This window comes from Oncorhynchus keta, unplaced genomic scaffold (genome assembly GCF_023373465.1).
Source record: "Oncorhynchus keta strain PuntledgeMale-10-30-2019 unplaced genomic scaffold, Oket_V2 Un_contig_2190_pilon_pilon, whole genome shotgun sequence".
Taxonomy (NCBI): domain Eukaryota; kingdom Metazoa; phylum Chordata; class Actinopteri; order Salmoniformes; family Salmonidae; genus Oncorhynchus; species Oncorhynchus keta.
The window spans coordinates 70,773-92,500 of record NW_026282667.1 but is presented as its reverse complement, the minus strand read 5'-3'; the positions used below and the strand labels follow the sequence as shown (position 1 = coordinate 92,500).

Genomic DNA, 21,728 nt, shown 5'->3' with positions numbered 1-21,728 from the left:
ATGATGTTACTGATTGTCTACTGTTAGCTTGTCTAGTGGTGATGATGTTACTGTAGCTTGTCTACTAGTTAGTTAGTCTAGTGATGATGATGTTACTGTAGCTTGTCTACTAGTTAGTTAGTCTAGTGGTGATGATGTTACTGTAGCTTGTCTACTAGTTAGTTAGTCTAGTGGTGATGTTACTGTAGCTTGTCTACTAGTTAGTTAGTCTAGTGGTGATGATGTTACTGTAGCTTGTCTACTGTTACTGTCTACTAGTTAGTTAGTCTAGTGATGATGATACTGTAGCTTGTCTACTAGTTAGTTAGTCTAGTGGTGATGATGTTACTGTAGCTTGTCTACTAGTTAGTTAGTCTAGTGGTGATGATGTTACTGTAGCTTGTCTACTAGTTAGTTAGTCTAGTGGATGAGCTTGTCTATGTTAGTTAGTCTGATGATACTGCTTGTCTACTAGTTAGTTAGTCTAGTGGTGATGATGTTACTGTAGCTTGTCTACTAGTTAGTTAGTCTAGTGGTGATGATGTTACTGTAGCTTGTCTACTAGTTAGTTAGTCTAGTGGATGATACTGATTGTCTACTAGTTAGTGTGATGATGTTACTGTAGCTTGTCTACTAGTTAGTCTAGTGATGATGATACTGAGCTTGTCTACTTGTCTACTTGTCTACTAGTTAGTTAGTCTAGTGGATGATTGATGTTAGTTAGTCTGTGGTGATGCTTGTCTACTAGTTAGTTAGTCTAGTGGTGATGTTACTGTATGTTACTGTTAGCTAGTGATGATGTTACTGTAGCTTGTCTACTAGTTAGTTAGTCTAGTGGATGACTGATGTTACTGTGAGATGTTACTTGTCTACTAGTTAGTTAGTCTAGTGGTGACTGATGATGTTACTGTAGCTTGTCTACTAGTTAGTTAGTCTAGTGATGATGATACTGTAGCTTGTCTACTAGTTAGTTAGTCTAGTGGTGATGATGTTACTGTAGCTTGTCTACTAGTTAGTTAGTCTAGTGGTGATGATACTGTAGCTTGTCTACTAGTTAGTTAGTCTAGTGATGATGTTGTACTGTAGCTTGTCTAGCTTGTCTAGTTAGTTAGTCTAGTGGTGATGATGTTACTGTAGCTTGTCTACTAGTTAGTTAGTCTAGTGGTGATGATGTTACTGTAGCTTGTCTACTAGTTAGTTAGTCTAGTGGTGATGATGTTGTCTACTGTTAGTTAGTCTTGATCTGTAGCTTGTCTACTAGTTAGTTAGTCTAGTGGTGATGATGTTACTGTAGCTTGTCTACTAGTTAGTTAGTCTAGTGGTGATGATGTTACTGTAGCTTGTCTACTAGTTATGTTAGTCTAGTGTTAGTGTGATGATGTTACTGTAGCTTGTCTACTAGTTAGTTAGTCTAGTGGTGATGATGTTACTGTAGCTTGTCTACTAGTTAGTTAGTCTAGTGATGATGATGTAGCTTGTCTGTAGCTTGTCTAGTTAGTTAGTCTAGTGGTGATGATGTTACTGTAGCTTGTCTACTGTTAGTTAGTCTTGTCTGTAGCTTGTCTACTAGTTAGTTAGTCTAGTGGTGATGATGTTACTGTAGCTTGTCTACTAGTTAGTTAGTCTAGTGGTGATGATGTTACTGTAGCTTGTCTACTAGTTAGTTAGTCTAGTGGTGATGATGTTACTGTAGCTTGTCTACTAGTTAGTTAGTCTAGTGGTGATGATGTTACTGTTAGCTTGTCTATGTTACTAGTTAGTTAGTCTAGTGGTGATGATGTTACTGTAGCTTGTCTACTAGTTAGTTAGTCTAGTGGTGATGATGTTACTGTGGTGCTTGTCTACTAGTTAGTTAGTCTAGTGGTGATGATGTTACTTACTAGTTAGTTAGTCTGTGGTGAGATGTTACTTGTTGTCTACTAGTTAGTTAGTCTAGTGGTGATGATGTTACTGTAGCTTGTCTACTAGTTAGTTAGTCTAGTGGTGATGATGTTACTGTAGCTTGTCTACTAGTTAGTTAGTCTAGTGATGTTACTGGTGATGATGTTACTGTAGCTTGTCTACTAGTTAGTTAGTCTAGTGGTGATGATTAGTTAGTCTGTGGTGATGATGTTACTGTAGCTTGTCTACTAGCTTGTCTACTAGTTAGTTAGTCTAGTGGTGAGTCTAGTGATGTTACTGTAGCTTGTCTACTAGTTAGTTAGTCTAGTGGTGATGATTAGTTACTGTGATGATGTTACTGTAGCTTGTCTTGTCTACTAGTTAGTTAGTCTAGTGGTGATGATGTTACTGTAGCTTGTCTACTAGTTAGTTAGTCTAGTGGTGATGATGTTACTGTAGCTTGTCTACTAGTTAGTTAGTCTAGTGGTGATGATGTTACTGTAGCTTGTCTACTAGTTAGTTAGTCTAGTGGTGATGATGTTACTGTAGCTTGTCTACTAGTTAGTTAGTCTAGTGGTGATGATGTTACTGTAGCTTGTCTACTAGTTAGTTAGCTCTAGTGGTGATGATGATGTTACTGTAGCTTGTCTACTAGTTAGTTAGTCTAGTGGTGATGATGTTACTGTAGCTTGTCTACTAGTTAGTTAGTCTAGTGGTGATCCTGTATGTTAGTTAGTCTGTAGCTTGTCTACTAGTTAGTTAGTCTAGTGGTGATGATGTTACTGTAGCTTGTCTACTAGTTAAACAGCTACACCTGGTGACAATGTTAGCTTGTCTACCCTTGTCTACTGTAGCTTGTCTAGTTAGTTAGTCTAGTGGTGATGATGTTTGTCTACTAGTTAGTTAGTCTAGTGGTGATGATGTTACTTGTTGTCTACTAGTTAGTTAGTCTAGTGGTGATGATGTTACTGTAGCTTGTCTACTGGTTAGTTAGTCTAGTGGTGATGATGTTACTGTAGCTTGTCTAGTAGTTAGTTAGTCTAGTGGTGATGATGTTACTGTAACAGCTTGGTGTCTACCCATGAGTTAGTTAGTCTAGTGGTGATGATGTTACTGCTCAGCTTGTCTACCCATGAGTTAGGGTTAGTCTAGTGGTGACACCTGATTTTTGTCCCCTGTCTCCTAGCTCACACCTGGTGTCTCCCCATGAGGAGGGTTGCCTGTAGCTTGGTCTCCTAGTTAAACAGCTCACACCTGGTGTCTCCCCAGTGAGGAGGGTTGATGGTCTCTGTAAACAGCTCACACCTGGTGTCTCCCCAGGAGGGTTGGCCCTCCCTGGTCTAGTGGCTCACACCTGGTGTTACTGAGGAGGGTTGTCTACCTGGTCTCCTAGTTAAACAGCTCACACCTGGTGTCTCCCCATGAGGAGGGTTGGCCCTCCCTGGTCTCCTAGTTAAACAGCTCTTGGTGTCTCCCCATGATGAGGGTTGGCTCCCTGGTCTCCTAGTTAAACAGCTCACACCTGGTGACTCCCCATGTTAGGAGGGTTGCCTCCCTGGTCTCCTAGTTAGTTCACACCTGGTGTCTCCCCATGAGATGGTTGCCCCCCTGGTCTCCTAGTCTCACCCTGGTGTCTCCCCATGAGCTTGGTCTCCCCACCCTCCCTGGTCTCCTAGTTAAACAGCTCACACCTGGTGTCTCCCCATGGTCTGTCTCCCCATGAGGAGGGTTGGCCCCCCCTGGTCTCCTAGTAAACAGCTCACACCTGGTGTTAAACAGCTCCCCATGAGGAGGGTTGGCCCCCCCTGGTCTCCTAGATAAACAGCTCACACCTGGTGTCTCCCCATGAGGAGGGTTGGCCCTCCCTGGTCTCCTAGTTAAACAGCTCACACCTGGTGTCTCCCCATGAGGAGGGTTGGCCCTCCCTGGTCTCCTAGTTAAACAGCTCACACCTGGTGTCTCCCCATGAGGAGGGTTGGCCCTCCCTGGTCTCCTAGTTAAACAGCTCACACCTGGTGTCTCCCCATGAGGAGGGTTGGCCCTCCCTGGTCTCCTAGATAAACAGCTCACACCTGGTGTCTCCCCATGAGGAGGGTTGGCCTTCCCTGGTCTAGTTTGTCTTCACCTGTTGACCCAGTCCTTCCTGTCCAGAGTTAGTAACCCCAGTGTGTCCCCAATAGATTCCCATTATTCCTGGTACGTACCTGAGCCTGTCCAGGTACAGCTTGTTGACTTTGTCCCAGTTAGTGTTGAGCAGCAGAGCTGTCTCCTGGACCCTGGTTCTCTCTGCTGGAGTGGCGATGGCCACCACCTCCTCTCTCCTGGCTAGAGCGCCCTCTACAGGGGGGCGGAGGTTCTTCAGATTCACCTTCACCTCCTGAGACACAGGGACGTAGGCAGACAGGCACGCACACACACACACATGTTAACCACACACACACGCACATATATACTTTGAAACCAACAGTATGAAACACGCACACACACACGCACGCACGCACGCACGCACGCACGCACGCACGCACGCACACACACACACACACACACACACACACACACACACACACACACACACACACACACACACACACACACACCCTGAAGGCACTGTCCCTGCTGGGGTAGGTTGTAGAAGACGGCCTGCCAGTACTCAGGGGAGTTCAGTTGGAAGTCTGTCTCAGAGACGGAACGGAGCAGGGTCTGCAGCTCTCCCAGGTACTCCTACACACACACACACACACACACACACACACACACACACACACACACACACACACACACACACACACACACACACACACACACACACACACACACACACACACACACACACACATACACATACACACACACGCTCAATTATAACTAAACAATAACCCAAACTCATTCTGAACTACACAAACTATATACTAATATTAAACAACACTAAACACAAAGCCATCTAATACTGATAGATCCTCATCAGTTGATATTCCTACTGGGGTCAGGAGTTGTTCTGGTACTTGGTCAGGAAAACCTCCTTGCCCTACCACTTTATACTATAGATACCTTCACAGAGGGGGTATGGTTCCCTACCACTGCATACTGTAGATACCTTCACAGAGGGGGTAGGCTACCTACCACTATATACTGTAGATACCTTCACAGAGGGGGTAAGGTTCCCTACCACTACATACTGTAGATACCTTCACAGAGGGGGTAGGCTACCTACCACGTTATACTATAGATACCTTCACAGAGGGGGTAAGGTTCACTACCACTACATACTGTAGATACCTTCACAGAGGGGGTAGGCTACCTACCACTATATACTGTAGATACCTTCACAGAGGGTTCAGTCAAGACAGTGTTTGCTGTTATTCCTGTGCTGTGTTCTAGTACAACACCTCTCTAATCCCTCACTATCTCTTTACATTATTTATCTTTAAAAAAATAAATATATATATATATATATTTTCATTCAACCTGTCCCGATATTTATTCAGCTGTCTTGTGCACCTATATAAACCTGTCCCGATATTTATTCAGCTGTCTTGTGCACCTATATAAACCTGTCCCGATATTTATTCAGCTGTCTTGTGCACCTATATAAACCTGTCCCGATATTTATTCAGCTGTCTTGTGCACCTATATAAACCTGTCCCGATATTTATTCAGCTGTCTTGTGCACCTATATAAACCTGTCCCGATATTTATTCAGCTGTCTTGTGCTCCTGTATAAAACTGTCCCGATATTTATTCAGCTGTCTTGTGCACCTATATAAACCTGTCCCGATATTTATTCAGCTGTCTTGTGCACCTATATAAACCTGTCCCGATATTTATTCAGCTGTCTTGTGCTCCTGTATAAAACTGTCCCAATATTTATTCAGCTGTCTTGTGCACCTATATAAACATGTCCCGATATTTATTCAGCTGTCTTGTGCACCTATATAAACATGTCCCGATATTTATTCAGCTGTCTTGTGCTCCTGTATAAACCTTGTATAATGAGATTCACAACCTTGTCCCGATATTGATTCAGCTGTCTTGTGCTCCTGTATAAAACTGTCCCGATATTTATTCAGCTGTCTTGTTGTAAAAATAGAAATGGATAAACATGAAGAGGTCAGAGTGAGAGTACTGAACCTTTAAATGTGAGTAAATACTAAAGAAAAGGTTGAATTAGAGAGAGAGAGAGGAGGATAGATAACCTGATATAATGTGTGGGTTCTAGAAACCTGAGTAAATACTGAAGAACAGGGAGAATTAGAGAGAGAGAGAGGAGGATAGATAACCTGATATAATGTGTGGGTTATAGAAACCTGAGTAAATACTGAAGAACAGGGAGAATTAGAGAGAGAGAGAGGAGGATAGACAACCTGATATAATGTGTGGGTTCTAGAAACCTGAGTAAATACTGAAGAACAGGTTGAATTAGAGAGAGAGAGAAGGATAGACAACCTGATATAATGTGTGGGTTCTAGAAACCTGAGTAAATACTGAAGAACAGGGAGAATTAGAGAGAGAGAGAGGAGGATAGATAACCTGATATAATGTGTGGGTTCTAGAAACCTGAGTAAATACTAAAGAAAAGGTTGAATTAGAGAGAGAGGAGGATAGACAACCTGATATAATGTGTGGGTTATAGAAACCTGAGTAAATACTGAAGAACAGGTTGAATTAAAGAGAGAGAGGAGGATAGATAACCTGATATAATGTGTGGGTTATAGAAACCTGAGTAAATACTGAAGAAAAGGTTGAATTAGAGAGAGAGAGAGGAGGATAGACAACCTGATATAATGTGTGGGTTATAGAAACCTGAGTAAATACTGAAGAAAAGGTTGAATTAGAGAGAGAGAGAGGAGGATAGATAACCTGATATAATGTGTGGGTTATAGAAACCTGAGTAAATACTGAAGAAAAGGTTGAATTAGAGAGAGAGAGAGAGAGGAGGATAGATAACCTGATATAATGTGTGGGTTATAGAAACCTGAGTAAATACTGAAGAAAAGGTTGAATTAGAGAGAGAGAGAGGAGGATAGATAACCTGATATAATGTGTGGGTTATAGAAACCTGAGTAAATACTGAAGAAAAGGTTGAATTAGAGAGAGAGAGAGGAGGATAGACAACCTGATATGTGTGGGTTATAGAAACCTGAGTAAATACTGAAGAAAAGGTTGAATTAGAGAGAGAGAGAGGAGGATAGATAACCTGATATAATGTGTGGGTTATAGAAACCTGAGTAAATACTGAAGAAAAGGTTGAATTAGAGAGAGAGAGAGGATGATAGATAACCTGATATAATGTGTGGGTTATAGAAACCTGAGTAAATACTGAAGAACAGGTTGAATTAGAGAGAGAGGAGGATAGATAACCTGATATAATGTGTGGGTTATAGAAACCTGAGTAAATACTGAAGAACAGGTTGAATTAGAGAGAGAGAGAGGAGGATAGATAACCTGATATAATGTGTGGGTTATAGAAACCTGAGTAAATACTGAAGAACAGGTTGAATTAGAGAGAGAGGAGGATAGACAACCTGATATAATGTGTGGGTTATAGAAACCTGAGTAAATACTGAAGAACAGGTTGAATTAGAGAGAGAGGAGGATAGATAACCTGATATAATGTGTGGGTTATAGAAACCTGAGTAAATACTGAAGAACAGGTTGAATTAGAGAGAGAGGAGGATAGATAACCTGATATAATGTGTGGGTTATAGAAACCTGAGTAAATACTGAAGAACAGGTTGAATTAGAGAGAGAGAGAGGATAGATAACCTGATATAATGTGTGGGTTATAGAAACCTGAGTAAATACTGAAGAACAGGTTGAATTAGAGAGAGAGAGAGGAGGATAGATAACCTGATATAATGTGTGGGTTATAGAAACCTGAGTAAATACTGAAGAACAGGTTGAATTAGAGAGAGAGAGAGGAGGATAGATAACCTGATATAATGTGTGGGTTATAGAAACCTGAGTAAATACTGAAGAACAGGTTGAATTAGAGAGAGAGAGAGGAGGATAGATAACCTGATATAATGTGTGGGTTATAGAAACCTGAGTAAATACTGAAGAACAGGTTGAATTAGAGAGAGAGGAGGATAGATAACCTGATATAATGTGTGGGTTATAGAAACCTGAGTAAATACTGAAGAACAGGTTGAATTAGAGAGAGAGAGAGGAGGATAGATAACCTGATATAATGTGTGGGTTATAGAAACCTGAGTAAATACTGAAGAACAGGTTGAATTAGAGAGAGAGGAGGATAGACAACCTGATATAATGTGTGGGTTATAGAAACCTGAGTAAATACTGAAGAACAGGTTGAATTAGAGAGAGAGGAGGATAGATAACCTGATATAATGTGTGGGTTATAGAAACCTGAGTAAATACTGAAGAACAGGTTGAATTAGAGAGAGAGGAGGATAGATAACCTGATATAATGTGTGGGTTATAGAAACCTGAGTAAATACTGAAGAACAGGTTGAATTAGAGAGAGAGGAGGATAGATAACCTGATATAATGTGTGGGTTATAGAAACCTGAGTAAATACTGAAGAACAGGTTGAATTAGAGAGAGAGAGAGGAGGATAGATAACCTGATATAATGTGTGGGTTATAGAAACCTGAGTAAATACTGAAGAACAGGTTGAATTAGAGAGAGAGAGAGGAGGATAGATAACCTGATATAATGTGTGGGTTATAGAAACCTGAGTAAATACTGAAGAACAGGTTGAATTAGAGAGAGAGAGAGGAGGATAGATAACCTGATATAATGTGTGGGTTATAGAAACCTGAGTAAATACTGAAGAACAGGTTGAATTAGAGAGAGAGAGAGGAGGATAGATAACCTGATATAATGTGTGGGTTATAGAAACCTGAGTAAATACTGAAGAACAGGTTGAATTAGAGAGAGAGAGAGGAGGATAGATAACCTGATATAATGTGTGGGTTATAGAAACCTGAGTAAATACTGAAGAACAGGTTGAATTGGAGAGAGAGAGAGGAGGATAGACAACCTGATATAATGTGTGGGTTATAGAAACCTGAGTAAATACTGAAGAACAGGTTGAATTAGAGAGAGAGAGAGGAGGATAGATAACCTGATATAATGTGTGGGTTATAGAAACCTGAGTAAATACTGAAGAAAAGGTTGAATTAGAGTAAGAGAGAGGAGGATAGATAACCTGATATAATGTGTGGGTTATAGAAACCTGAGTAAATACTGAAGAAAAGGTTGAATTAGAGAGAGAGAGAGAGAGGAGGATAGATAACCTGATATAATGTGTGGGTTATAGAAACCTGAGTAAATACTGAAGAACAGGTTGAATTAGAGAGAGCCAGTCAGTAGTGTTTAATCCATCCTGTCATAAACACAGTTCGTTACTCAGTGTAGCTCACTGTCTTACGCCTGATTCACACGTGGATTTGTCATATGCACAGAACACAGTAAAAGGTACAGCTTGACTGTGTCCCTGTGGTTGTGCGTTTGCTGTATATATATATTGTGTGTGTTGCTCTTAATTGTAACCCAATGGAAGTCATCCAACAATCCCATCATGCACCTAACAGCATTCCGCCAGAACTTCACAACAGCACTTCAACTCACCTTTTAGCCCAAATACAACAACATCAAGACATAACCATCTCACCTCTTATGTCGGCTCTGTTTCTTAATGATCAGAAAATGGATCTCGTTGTGATTTGACACAAAGACGTGCGTTGTGTGTTAAGAGTATGTTAAAGTTAGCCTGGTTCCAACCAGTCGGCGACACAGCACCAACAGATCTGGAACTCGGCTATGGCAGAGTAGGTTCAGTCATGAGGACAGAAGCAGTCATTCATAGGTCTATACCGTGTAAATACAGTGGGATTTCACAGTTAAATACCTGGTCATTTGTATTTATTATGGATCCCCATTAGCTGTTGCTTTGGCAGCAGATACACTTCCTGGGGTCCAGGAAGTGGAGGGGTCATTGACGTACCGTGACAGAAACAGCCACCATAGTGTTCATGTGTGTTCACTGTTGATACTGTATGCCTTGCCAAATATAGATGGACGTAGACTACATGTGGGTTTGTCTTGTTTTGTGGTCTACTGATGCTTGTCTTGTTTTGTGGTCTACTGATGCCTGTCTGTTTTGTGGTCTACTGATGCCTGTCTGTTTTGTGGTCTACTGATGCCTGTCTTGTTTTGTGGTCTACTGATGCCTGTCTTGTTTTGTGATCTACTGATGCTTGTCTTGTTTTGTGGTCTACTGATGCCTGTCTTGTTTTGTGGTCTACTGATGCTTGTCTTGTTTTGTGGTCTACTGATGCTTGTTTTGTGGTCTACTGATGCTTGTCTTGTTTTGTGGTCTACTGATGCCTGTCTTGTTTTGTGATCTACTGATGCTTGTCTTGTTTTGTGGTCTACTGATGCCTGTCTTGTTTTGTGATCTACTGATGCCTGTCTTGTTTTGTGGTCTACTGATGCCTGTCTTGTTTTGTGGTCTACTGATGCCTGTCTTGTTTTGTGATCTACTGATGCCTGTCTTGTTTTGTGGTCTACTGATGCTTGTCTTGTTTTGTGATCTACTGATGCCTGTCTTGTTTTGTGGTCTACTGATGCCTGTCTTGTTTTGTGGTCTACTGATGCTTGTCTTGTTTTGTGGTCTACTGATGCCTGTCTTGTTTTGTGGTCTACTGATGCTTGTCTTGTTTTGTGATCTACTGATGCTTGTCTTGTTTTGTGGTCTACTGATGCCTGTCTTGTTTTGTGGTCTACTGATGCTTGTCTTGTTTTGTGGTCTACTGATGCCTGTCTTGTTTTGTGGTCTACTGATGCTTGTCTTGTTTTGTGGTCTACTGATGCTTGTTTTGTGGTCTACTGATGCCTGTCTTGTTTTGTGGTCTACTGATGCTTGTCTTGTTTTGTGGTCTACTGATGCCTGTCTTGTTTTGTGATCTACTGATGCTTGTCTTGTTTTGTGGTCTACTGATGCCTGTCTTGTTTTGTGGTCTACTGATGCCTGTCTTGTTTTGTGGTCTACTGATGCTTGTCTTGTTTTGTGGTCTACTGATGCTTGTCTTGTTTTGTGGTCTACTGATGCCTGTCTTGTTTTGTGATCTACTGATGCTTGTCTTGTTTTGTGGTCTACTGATGCCTGTCTTGTTTTGTGGTCTACTGATGCCTGTCTTGTTTTGTGGTCTACTGATGCTTGTCTTGTTTTGTGGTCTACTGATGCTTGTCTTGTTTTGTGGTCTACTGATGCCTGTCTTGTTTTGTGATCTACTGATGCTTGTCTTGTTTTGTGGTCTACTGATGCCTGTCTTGTTTTGTGGTCTACTGATGCTTGTCTTGTTTTGTGGTCTACTGATGCTTGTCTTGTTTTGTGGTCTACTGATGCCTGTCTTGTTTTGTGATCTACTGATGCTTGTCTTGTTTTGTGGTCTACTGATGCCTGTCTTGTTTTGTGGTCTACTGATGCCTGTCTTGTTTTGTGGTCTACTGATGCTTGTCTTGTTTTGTGGTCTACTGATGCTTGTCTTGTTTTGTGGTCTACTGATGCCTGTCTTGTTTTGTGGTCTACTGATGCCTGTCTTGTTTTGTGGTCTACTGATGCCTGTCTTGTTTTGTGATCTACTGATGCCTGTCTTGTTTTGTGGTCTACTGATGCCTGTCTTGTTTTGTGGTCTACTGATGCTTGTCTTGTTTTGTGGTCTACTGATGCCTGTCTTGTTTTGTGGTCTACTGATGCTTGTCTTGTTTTGTGATCTACTGATGCCTGTCTTGTTTTGTGATCTACTGATGCTTGTCTTGTTTTGTGGTCTACTGATGCCTGTCTTGTTTTGTGATCTACTGATGCCTGTCTTGTTTTGTGGTCTACTGATGCTTGTCTTGTTTTGTGGTCTACTGATGCTTGTCTTGTTTTGTGATCTACTGATGCCTGTCTTGTTTTGTGATCTACTGATGCTTGTCTTGTTTTGTGGTCTACTGATGCCTGTCTTGTTTTGTGGTCTACTGATGCCTGTCTTGTTTTGTGATCTACTGATGCCTGTATTGTTTTGTGGTCTACTGATGCCTGTCTTGTTTTGTGGTCTACTGATGCCTGTCTTGTTTTGTGGTCTACTGATGCCTGTCTTGTTTTGTGGTCTACTGATGCCTGTATTGTTTTGTGGTCTACTGATGCCTGTCTTGTTTTGTGGTCTACTGATGCCTGTCTTGTTTTGTGGTCTACTGATACCTGTCTTGTTTTGTGGTCTACTGATGCCTGTATTGTTTTGTGGTCTACTGATGCCTGTCTTGTTTTGTGGTCTACTGATGCCTGTCTTGTTTTGTGATCTACTGATGCCTGTCTTGTTTTGTGGTCTACTGATGCCTGTCTTGTTTTGTGGTCTACTGATGCCTGTCTTGTTTTGTGGTCTACTGATGCCTGTCTTGTTTTGTGATCTACTGATGCCTGTCTTGTTTTGTGGTCTACTGATGCCTGTCTTGTTTTGTGATCTACTGATGCCTGTCTTGTTTTGTGATCTACTGATGCCTGTCTTGTTTTGTGGTCTACTGATGCCTGTCTTGTTTTGTGGTCTACTGATGCCTGTCTTGTTTTGTGATCTACTGATGCCTGTCTTGTTTTGTGATCTACTGATGCCTGTCTTGTTTTGTGGTCTACTGATGCCTGTCTTGTTTTGTGATCTACTGATGCCTGTCTTGTTTTGTGGTCTACTGATGCCTGTCTTGTTTTGTGATCTACTGATGCCTGTCTTGTTTTGTGGTCTACTGATGCCTGTCTTGTTTTGTGATCTACTGATGCCTGTCTTGTTTTGTGATCTACTGATGCCTGTCTTGTTTTGTGGTCTACTGATGCCTGTCTTGTTTTGTGGTCTACTGATGCCTGTCTTGTTTTGTGGTCTACTGATGCCTGTCTTGTTTTGTGGTCTACTGATGCCTGTCTTGTTTTGTGATCTACTGATGCCTGTCTTGTTTTGTGGTCTACTGATGCCTGTCTTGTTTTGTGGTCTACTGATGCTTGTCTTGTTTTGTGGTCTACTGATGCCTGTCTTGTTTTGTGATCTACTGATGCCTGTCTTGTTTTGTGATCTACTGATGCTTGTCTTGTTTTGTGGTCTACTGATGCTTGTCTTGTTTTGTGATCGACTGATGCCTGTCTTGTTTTGTGGTCTACTGATGCCTGTCTTGTTTTGTGATCTACTGATGCCTGTCTTGTTTTGTGGTCTACTGATGCCTGTCTTGTTTTGTGGTCTACTGATGCCTGTCTTGTTTTGTGGTCTACTGATGCCTGTCTTGTTTTGTGATCTACTGATGCCTGTCTTGTTTTGTGGTCTACTGATGCCTGTCTTGTTTTGTGATCTACTGATGCCTGTCTTGTTTTGTGATCTACTGATGCCTGTCTTGTTTTGTGGTCTACTGATGCCTGTCTTGTTTTGTGGTCTACTGATGCCTGTCTTGTTTTGTGATCTACTGATGCCTGTCTTGTTTTGTGATCTACTGATGCCTGTCTTGTTTTGTGGTCTACTGATGCCTGTCTTGTTTTGTGATCTACTGATGCCTGTCTTGTTTTGTGGTCTACTGATGCCTGTCTTGTTTTGTGATCTACTGATGCCTGTCTTGTTTTGTGGTCTACTGATGCCTGTCTTGTTTTGTGATCTACTGATGCCTGTCTTGTTTTGTGATCTACTGATGCCTGTCTTGTTTTGTGGTCTACTGATGCCTGTCTTGTTTTGTGGTCTACTGATGCCTGTCTTGTTTTGTGGTCTACTGATGCCTGTCTTGTTTTGTGGTCTACTGATGCCTGTCTTGTTTTGTGATCTACTGATGCCTGTCTTGTTTTGTGGTCTACTGATGCCTGTCTTGTTTTGTGGTCTACTGATGCTTGTCTTGTTTTGTGGTCTACTGATGCCTGTCTTGTTTTGTGATCTACTGATGCCTGTCTTGTTTTGTGGTCTACTGATGCCTGTCTTGTTTTGTGATCTACTGATGCTTGTCTTGTTTTGTGGTCTACTGATGCCTGTCTTGTTTTGTGGTCTACTGATGCTTGTCTTGTTTTGTGGTCTACTGATGCTTGTTTTGTGGTCTACTGATGCCTGTCTTGTATTGTGGTCTACTGATGCTTGTCTTGTTTTGTGATCTACTGATGCCTGTCTTGTTTTGTGATCTACTGATGCCTGTCTTGTTTTGTGATCTACTGATGCCTGTCTTGTTTTGTGATCTACTGATGCCTGTCTTGTTTTGTGATCTACTGATGCCTGTCTTGTTTTGTGGTCTACTGATGCCTGTCTTGTTTTGTGATCTACTGATGCCTGTCTTGTTTTGTGGTCTACTGATGCCTGTCTTGTTTTGTGGTCTACTGATGCCTGTCTTGTTTTGTGATCTACTGATGCCTGTGCCGGATGTTTTAAAAGCAGCCAAATGTCCCTATGATCCAAGTCACATGACTAAACACACTCCTCCACACCAATCCAATGTTTCATTCATTAGCCCTGCCACACAGGCAGGTGTTCATGTGTGTGGAGCCCTGTGTGAAGATTTGAGTATGGTGTGTTTTCATTGGGTGACTGGATACATACATGAGGGTCATTGATTGGTTGTGACTCCAGACAGGGGTCAGGTGACTGTGATTGACACAACCCATGTTGATTGACAGGACATGCGGTGGTGATGTGAGGCAGGAAAACAGAAACAGAACACAACAGAACAGCAAATCAGAGACCAGGTGTGTAACATGCTGCTTCTTCACACACTGAGGGAAGGATGGAGGGATGAACACCTGGATGATGCAACTGAGGAGGAAAACTAGAAAACCCCCATTCAGTAATACTGTCTGAAAGCTACATGTCATCATCCCCTCAGTAATACTGTCTGAAAGCTACACATCATCCCCTCAGTAATACTGTCTGAAAGCTACATGTCATCATCCCCTCAGTAATACTGTCTGAAAGCTACATGTCATCATCCCCTCAGTAATACTGTCTGAAAGCTACACATCATCCCCTCAGTAATACTGTCTGAAAGCTACATGTCATCATCCTCTCAGTAATACTGTCTGAAAGCTACATGTCATCATCCCCTCAGTAATACTGTCTGAAAGCTACACATCATCCCCTCAGTAATACTGTCTGAAGGCTACATGTCATCCCCTCAGTAATACTGTCTGAAGGCTACATGTCATCCCCTCAGTAATACTGTCTGAAAGCTACATGTCATCATCCCCTCAGTAATACTGTCTGAAAGCTACACATCATCCCCTCAGTAATACTGTCTGAAAGCTACACATCATCCCCTCAGTAATACTGTCTGAAGGCTACATGTCATCCCTCAGTAATACTGTCTGAAAGCTACATATCATCCCCTCAGTAATACTGTCTGAAAGCTACATGTCATCATCCCCTCAGTAATGCTGTCTGAAGGCTACATGTCATCCCTCAGTAATGCTGTCTGAAGGCTACATGTCATCCCTCAGTAATACTGTCTGAAAGCTACATGTCATCATCCCCTCAGTAATACTGTCTGAAGGCTACATGTCATCCCCTCAGTAATACTGTCTGAAGGCTACATGTCATCCCCTCAGTAATACTGTCTGAAGGCTACATATCATCATCCTCTCAGTAATACTGTCTGAAGGCTACATGTCATCCTCTCAGTAATACTGTCTGAAGGCTACATATCATCATCCCCTCAGTGTAATACTGTCTGAAGGCTACATGTCATCCCCTCAGTAATACTGTCTGAAGGCTACATATCATCATCCTCTCAGTAATACTGTCTGAAGGCTACATGTCATCCCCTCAGTAATACTGTCTGAAGGCTACATATCATCATCCTCTCAGTAATACTGTCTGAAGGCTACATGTCATCCCCTCAGTAATACTGTCTGAAGGCTACATATCATCATCCTCTCAGTAATCCTGTCTGAAAGCTACATGTCATCATCCTCTCAGTAATCCTGTCTGAAAGCTACATGTCATCATCCCCTCAGTAATACTGTCTGAAAGCTACACATCATCCCCTCAGTAATACTGTCTGAAAGCTACATGTCATCATCCTCTCAGTAATACTGTCTGAAAGCTACATGTCATCATCCCCTCAGTAATCCTGTCTGGGGCCTTCAATAACTTGTTAACAGACCCTTGTTATTAAGAGACTTGGTATCGGACTGGACTAGGATATACCTGCCGTCTGATTGGACTAGGATATACCTGCTGTCTGACTGGACTAGAATATACCTGCCGTCTGATTGGACTAGGATATACCTGCTGTCTGACTGGACTAGGATATACCTGCCGTCTGATTGGACTAGGATATACCTGCTGTCTGATTGGACTAGGATATACCTGCTGTCTGACTGGACTACGATATACCTGCCGTCTGATTGGACTAGGATATACCTGCTGTCTGATTGGACTAGGATATACCTGCTGTCTGACTGGACTACGATATACCTGCTGTCTGATTGGACTAGGATATACCTGCTGTCTGTCTGGACTAGAATATACCTGCTGTCTGACTGGACTAGAATATATCTGCTGTCTGTTTGGACTAGGATATACCTGCTGTCTGACTGGACTAGAATATACCTGCTGTCTGACTGGACTATGATATACCTGCTGTCTGTCTGGACTAGGATATACCTGCTGTCTGACTGGACTAGAATATACCTGCTGTCTGTCTGGACTAGAATATACCTGCTGTCTGTCTGGACTAGGATATACCTGCTGTCTGTCTGGACTAGAATATACCTGCTGTCTGTCTGGACTAGAATATACCTGCTGTCTGTCTGGACTAGGATATACCTGCTGTCTGACTGGACTAGGATATACCTGCTGTCTGTCTGGACTAGGATATACCTGCTGTCTGTCTGGACTAGAATATACCTGCTGTCTGTCTGGACTAGGATATACCTGCTGTCTGTCTGGACTAGAATATACCTGCTGTCTGTCTGGACTAGAATATACCTGCTGTCTGTCTGGACTAGAATATACCTGCTGTCTGTCTGGACTAGAATATACCTGCTGTCTGTCTGGACTAGGATATACCTGCTGTCTGTCTGGACTAGAATATACCTGCTGTCTGTCTGGACTAGAATATACCTGCTGTCTGTCTGGACTAGAATATACCTGCTGTCTGTCTGGACTAGGATATACCTGCTGTCTGTCTGGACTAGAATATACCTGCTGTCTGTCTGGACTAGGATATACCTGCTGTCTGTCTGGACTAGAATATACCTGCTGTCTGTCTGGACTAGGATATACCTGCTGTCTGTCTGGACTAGGATATACCTGCTGTCTGTCTGGACTAGGATATACCTGCTGTCTGTCTGGACTAGGATATACCTGCTGTCTGACTGGACTAGAATATACCTGTTGTCTGTCTGGACTAGGATATACCTGCTGTCTGTCTGGACTAGAATATACCTGCTGTCTGACTGGACTATGATATACCTGCTGTCTGTCTGGACTAGGATATACCTGCTGTCTGTCTGGACTAGAATATACCTGCTGTCTGTCTGGACTAGGATATACCTGCTGTCTGACTGGACTAGGATATACCTGCTGTCTGTCTGGACTAGGATATACCTGCTGTCTGTCTGGACTAGAATATACCTGCTGTCTGTCTGGACTAGGATATACCTGCTGTCTGACTGGACTAGAATATACCCGTTGTCTGTCTGGACTAGGATATACCTGCTGTCTGACTGGACTAGAATATACCTGCTGTCTGACTGGACTATGATATACCTGCTGTCTGACTGGACTAGGATATACCTGCTGTCTGTCTGGACTAGAATATACCTGCTGTCTGTCTGGACTAGAATATACCTGCTGTCTGACTGGACTATGATATACCTGCTGTCTGACTGGACTAGGATATACCTGCTGTCTGACTGGACTAGAATATACCTGTTGTCTGTCTGGACTAGGATATACCTGCTGTCTGACTGGACTAGAATATACCTGCTGTCTGACTGGACTATGATATACCTGCTGTCTGTCTGGACTAGGATATACCTGCTGTCTGTCTGGACTAGAATATACCTGCTGTCTGTCTGGACTAGAATATACCTGCTGTCTGTCTGGACTAGAATACACCTGCTGTCTGTCTGGACTAGGATATACCTGCTGTCTGTCTGGACTAGAATATACCTGCTGTCTGTCTGGACTAGGATATACCTGCTGTCTGTCTGGACTAGGATATACCTGCTGTCTGACTGGACTAGAATATACCTGTTGTCTGTCTGGACTAGGATATACCTGCTGTCTGTCTGGACTAGAATATACCTGCTGTCTGACTGGACTATGATATACCTGCTGTCTGTCTGGACTAGGATATACCTGCTGTCTGTCTGGACTAGAATATACCTGCTGTCTGTCTGGACTAGGATATACCTGCTGTCTGACTGGACTAGGATATACCTGCTGTCTGTCTGGACTAGGATATACCTGCTGTCTGTCTGGACTAGAATATACCTGCTGTCTGTCTGGACTAGGATATACCTGCTGTCTGACTGGACTAGAATATACCCGTTGTCTGTCTGGACTAGGATATACCTGCTGTCTGACTGGACTAGAATATACCTGCTGTCTGACTGGACTATGATATACCTGCTGTCTGACTGGACTAGGATATACCTGCTGTCTGTCTGGACTAGAATATACCTGCTGTCTGTCTGGACTAGAATATACCTGCTGTCTGACTGGACTATGATATACCTGCTGTCTGACTGGACTAGGATATACCTGCTGTCTGACTGGACTAGAATATACCTGTTGTCTGTCTGGACTAGGATATACCTGCTGTCTGACTGGACTAGAATATACCTGCTGTCTGACTGGACTATGATATACCTGCTGTCTGTCTGGACTAGGATATACCTGCTGTCTGTCTGGACTAGAATATACCTGCTGTCTGTCTGGACTAGAATATACCTGCTGTCTGTCTGGACTAGAATATACCTGCTGTCTGTCTGGACTAGGATATACCTGCTGTCTGTCTGGACTAGAATATACCTGCTGTCTGTCTGGACTAGAATATACCTGCTGTCTGTCTGGACTAGAATATACCTGCTGTCTGTCTGGACTAGAATATACCTGCTGTCTGTCTGGACTAGGATATACCTGCTGTCTGTCTGGACTAGGATATACCTGCTGTCTGTCTGGACTAGAATATACCTGCTGTCTGTCTGGACTAGAATATACCTGCTGTCTGTCTGGACTAGGATATACCTGCTGTCTGTCTAGACTAGAATATGCCTGCTGTCTGTCTGGACTAGAATATACCTGCTGTCTGTCTGGACTAGAATATACCTGCTGTCTGATTGGACTAGAATATACCTGCTGTCTGTCTGGACTAGGATATACCTGCTGTCTGTCTGGACTAGAATATGCCTGCTGTCTGTCTGGACTAGGATATACCTGCTGTCTGTCTGGACTAGAATATACCTGCTGTCTGACTGGACTAGAATATACCTGCTGTCTGACTGGACTAGAATATACCTGCTGTCTGTCTGGATTAGGATATACCTGCTGTCTGTCTGGACTAGAATATACAGGTTAACGACATCATATCAACGTCTGGTGTTTGCATCTCACTCATTCAGGAGCCCTTTATTTCATGTTTGATATTGATATTCACTGATTGATATTAGTTGGTTGATATTTGTCTTTCCTATTTGAATAATGGATTAGTGACTTCGCTGACAGCTCAATCCCATGGTTAACCTACTGGTTAGAGGCAGCAGGTTATAATTAGTAGTTGGTTCTTACTAGCTAGCGGGCAGGGGTAAGTTGGCACCAGGGAATGCTGTCAATTCCAATCAATTGAGAAAGTAAACCAAATTCCAATTCCAAATGTTGCTCATTGAAAAGCATTGAAGAGAATTGTAATTTCAGATGACTTCCTGAATTCAACAGGATTTAAATGGAATTGAACCCAACCCTGGTTGACACGGGACAAGTTGGCACGGCGCAGATTGGCACGGGGCAGGGGGAACTCACACTTTGTCGGCGGTAGGGGTGAACTTAGCCTCCACCTCCTGCCAGCGTGTGTTGAGCTGGAGGAGGCGGGGCTGCACCAGCGAGGTCGCCCCTGCGTCTGACAGTTCTTTGGCCAATCCCTGCACCTCTTTCAGATCCTCACTCTTCTCATCGAACTCTGAGCCAATCTCCTAGTGAATGGGACAAAACCAGCCAGAGTCACACCCAGGGGGAATATCAGTCACACACACACACACACACACACACACACACACACACACACACACACACACACACACACACACACACACACACACACACACACACACACACACACACACACACACACACACACACACACACACACACACACACACACACACACACACACACACACACCTTGGAGAAAACCCAGTTAGCAGACCAGCCATACAGGGGAGAGATCTCACTCACACACATAAGTAAGACACAAACCCTTCCATGCAGGGCAGTGATCATTCAGGATCATTCAGGATCATTCTCCCCAGAAAGAGGAGAAACCATCTACTCTTTCCAGTTAGATCAGGGAAATGAAGAGAGAGAAGATTCACAATAAGAGTCCCTTTTATTAGATCAGGGAAATGAGGAGAGAGAAGATTCACAAGGAGAGTATGTCTGGCTTCATCTGGTACAGACTTTAATAAATGTGAAAACCCCTCTGTTAGAGGGCAGAGCAGAAAAGAAGCGGTGAAATGAGCGGACAGGCAGAAAGACAGACAGACTGGAAGACAGAGAGACAGACAGACAGACATCTAGTGCTGGTAGTTCCAGGTACAGGTGAGAATGACAGGTGACTCTCAAGAGGAGTTCAATTTAGCGGAATGTCATTTTGATCACCTGGAACAAAGACACACACTGTCAGATTACACTCAGAGAAATACATATTTAAACAGAGAGGAGAAGAGAGACAGTAAGAGAGGAGAAGAGAGACAGAAAGAGAGGAGAAGAGAAACAGAAGAGAGAAGAGAAGAGAGAGACAGAAAGAGAGAAGAGAGAGACAGAAAGAGAGGAGAAGAGAGAGACAGAAAGAGAGGAGAAGAGAGACAGAAAGAGAGAAGAGAGAGACAGAAAGAGAGAAGAGAGAGACAGAAAGAGAGGAGAAGAGAGACAGAAGAGAGAAGAGAAGAGAGAGACAGAAAGAGAGAAGAGAGAGACAGAAAGAGAGGAGAAGAGAGAGACAGAAAGAGAGGAGAAGAGAGAGACAGAAAGAGAGGAGAAGAGAGACAGAAAGAGAGGAGAAGAGAGACAGAAAGAGAGGAGAAGAGAGACAGAAAGAGAGGAGAAGAGAGAGACAGAAAGAGAGGAGAAGAGAGACAGAAAGAGAGGAGAAGAGAGAGACAGAAAGAGAGGAGAAGAGAGACAGAAAGAGAGGAGAAGAGAGAGACAGAAAGAGAGGAGAAGAGAGACAGAAAGAGAGGAGAGACAGAAAGAGAGGAAAAGAGAGACAGAAAGAGAGGAGAAGAGAGACAGAACGAGAGGAGAAGAGAGGGACAGAAAGAAAGGAGAAGAGAGACAGAAAGAGAGGAGAAGAGAGAGACAGACAGCTAGATCAGAGTGAGATATAAAGGGAGAGACAGATATAGAGACAGGAAGAGAGAGGTTTCACCTTAACCCTCTGTTCCTCTGCTGGATCAGGTAGTTCAGCCACGCTCCTCTCAATGTCGTCCAGCCACTGGAGAAGGTCATCAGTCTTCCTACGGTACTGATACCACTGGGGGCTATCGCCAGGGCCTTCCTCCTCCTCACACCACGCAGGTCCTACACACACACACACACACACACACACACACACACACACACACACACACACACACACACACACACACACACACACACACACACACACACACACACACACACACACACACACACACA

At 42.9% G+C, this 21,728-nt stretch overlaps 1 pseudogene; it reads right to left on the bottom strand.

Annotated features, from left to right (window-relative positions):
- LOC127921294 (dystrophin-like) overlaps positions 1-21,728 on the bottom strand; it is an 84,263-nt pseudogene that overhangs the window by 1,738 nt on the left and 60,797 nt on the right.